Source organism: Cynara cardunculus (genome assembly GCF_001531365.2).
Source record: "Cynara cardunculus var. scolymus isolate 2C chromosome LG 9, CcrdV1, whole genome shotgun sequence".
Classification (NCBI taxonomy): domain Eukaryota; kingdom Viridiplantae; phylum Streptophyta; class Magnoliopsida; order Asterales; family Asteraceae; genus Cynara; species Cynara cardunculus.
The window spans coordinates 6,663,803-6,667,187 of NC_037536.1; positions in this window are offsets into that span (position 1 = coordinate 6,663,803).

The window sequence follows — 3,385 nt, forward strand, 5'->3', positions numbered from 1 at the left end:
TTTTTTTAGTTTGAAAAATCACTGACTAAATATATTTTTATTTTAATTAAAATAAATTTTATCAAAAAAAAATTTAAATGTAATTTTTTTTTTGTAAATGTAAGTACTTTTTGTTATATTTGTTTAATTTTATAGATATAAATCATTTTTTGTTCAAAAAATGTTTAGGGATTTAATCGTTCAAAATATGGATGTTCATTGGGTTTTTTTTTGGGACTTTTTTCACTATTTTATCATATTAACTAGTTGTACAAGTCATAAGAATGTATCCAACAAATTTTAGAAAAGTCTAAGGAGTTATCTAACATGTTTTGGATTGTCCAATGACTTATTTGTTCCAAAAAATTGTCCAATGAGTTATTTAACATGTTTTAAATTGTCCAATAACTTATTTGTTCCAAAAAATTGTCCAATGAGTTATTTAACATGTTTTAAATTTTTCAATGAGTTATTTAACATGTTTTGGAATGTCCAATGACTTATTTGTTCCAAAAAATTGTCCAAGGAGTTATTTAACATGTTTTGGAATGTCCAATGACTTATTTGTTCCAAAAAATTGTCCAATGACTTAATCATTCCAAACACTAAAGTCCATTGGGTTTTTTTAAACTTTTCCCTAAAATTAATATACAATCTTTTGTTTATTTACTTTGAATTCAAATAATATTTATTTGTGTTCATTTAGACCGTTCGTTTATGTTTGTTCATTTACGTTCGTTTAGCATGTTAACGAACGAACATAAACGAACACGAACACACCTGATTTCTAAGCGAACGAAGACGAACACAAAGATTTCCGTTCGTTTACCATTCGTGTTCGTTCTTTTGTTCAGTTAAGTTAAACGAACGAATATGAACAAGCATCCGTTCATGTTCGTTCGGTTTGTTTATAGCCCTACGCATCCGTGGTGGAGTTTTGGAATGTTGACTTCTCTATTTGTTAGTTATATCATCATTGTCGTAGCTATCTGATGGATTATAACGTAAGTCGCGTCCTTTGTTACGAGAACGTCTTGCCACCTAAAAAAAGGCATATTATAAAGTTATAGTATTAGCTTGGAAAGTTGGTAAATCTTTGACAATAGTCACGGAAATCGAAATCCGGGTTTTTTTCTTTCTTTCCACCATTTTAATATATCAAGGTGTTCAAACTTATCAGTGGTCATATAACTCACAAAATTAGACACCATATAAACACATAATCCATTACAGTCGAAACTGCCTCTCAACCGTTTGCTAGATTATTAGTTAAACGTATTATTACAAAATGTCCATTAGTTTTCTTTGTGGTTGTTATCTTCATGGCCTCATCGAATTAGTCGAACTAAGCACAAAGATAACCCGAACAACTGTGATTATCCAAAAAAAAAAACCTCATGAGCATTTTTTATAGAACTTAAAGGTTAAATCTTTTTGTCTTGGACCTATTATGTTGGCAATATCGATTATTAACATTTCTATTCTGCCAGCGTATATGGCAGGTTCAAGATTATATGGTACCTGTAAATATTAGTGACAACTTTTTGAAATGGTTTATTTGTTTTAACTTCGTATATTTATCTATACCAATCCCATTTATATTGTCTTCGTGTTTCTTTTAATTCCATTGTCATTATTTATAAATATATTTCATATCAGTAAAGACTATCATATTTTTGAACGATTTGGTGAAGTTGGTCGGAAATTTGTTAAAATTAATTGGCCTTGTTGAAAAAACTAAGGGACCGTTTGGCAGTTGTTGAATGATTTGGTGCAGAATGATTAAGGGGTCAGAATGATTAAGAAACTCTTATAATATAGTACAAAATTAAATATAAGTGTTTGGTAATTATTCAGAATGAAATTTGGGTGTTGAATGGTTAAGGGAGACCCGAGATACAAAATCATTTAGAGGGTTTTAGAACCATTAAGAGGCAAACTTTTTTCTGCCAAATAAGATTCACCTCTTAGCGATTTAGATGTTGTCTCTTGATGAAACTATTAAGAGGTAAACAAACAACCCATAAGTGGTGATCAAGTGTTTCTAGAAATACTTAGAAAGGTCTCCTAGAACTCAAGAAGAACAACGCTTCATATGATTTCGAGGCTTTTAAAAGAATCAAATATTATTCGACACAACTTGTAACACGATAATCAAAACTTACGTTTTAAAAAAATATAATTTGTTTTCATGGTGCCACACAAGTAATACAACACCATAATTCAAGATTTGAGAATACTCATAATTCTACGTCAATACCTCATACATCTTCTATAGCTTTATAAAACTATTTCTTATTTAATACGTCAAATGGTCATATATTTTTAATTAAAAACTCATGTGTTCTTGAATTTGGGAGAAAAGAAATCAAAGGAAAAAAGAAAAGAATATTTATATTTGTGTTTTCGAAAGGGAAGAGAAAAAAAATCTGTGTTCTTGAACAAGAAAAAAAAAGGAATGAAAGATGTCATTTTTACCAATATACCTTTCAAAAATATATCCATTATTAGGAATTTTTGAAATTTTTTGAAGGGTTCTACTTTTTTCTTTTCCTTTCCGACCTGTTCCTCCCATATTTTTAAGGAAAGTTTTGGGAGGAAACTTATCATTACTTTCCTTTGATTTCTCTCAACACAAGTTGTTTTCCCCTCAACTTTCCCTCCGTAAAAAGAGGTAACACGGCGTTAAGTTCATATCATTAAATGGCCAATATTTTGCCAATCGACCTTTTTCACTACTTCTCTCTTCAATCTATCATCTTCCCATCAATGGCGATAATCAGAACCACCCCAACTCGAGATCTGAAAAATACTAAAATCTCATGGTACCAGATCAAATGTTTTTTATCATATAAAAGATCACCAGATGATTCACACGAGGAAAGAAAGCAAACGAATGAATCAAAACATGGTCATTCAGGGATATGACCTTAAATGAGTTTTCAATTAAATCCATGACCTTTTAGCCTATTAAGACGAAATGAATTTAATTATAATCTCATTTTAAGGATATACCTAAAAATCCCAATTAAAAAACAGCAAGTTCATGGTACTCCTATAAGATTAGGCAGACTTAAGGGCCGTTTACTAAACACTTACCCGGTAAGTATTTACCGGTAAATTTAACATTATAATTTACTTAAGATTTTAGTTCACCAAAACGACATCGTATGCAACAATTTATCCGGTAAGCACTTACTATGGTAAAAGTCGTCGCCCATAACTTACCGGGTAAGATTCAAGGTCCTTGTCTCGCTCTTACCGGGTAAGATTCTTCGTCCTTACCATATTCATAGGTGAGGTAACATGACTTGGTAATCGCTTACCCAGGTAAGTGTTTGGTCAACGGCCCCTTATACCATTTGAATTCTAAAATCAGAGGAATAACAGCAGACTTGTACCATTT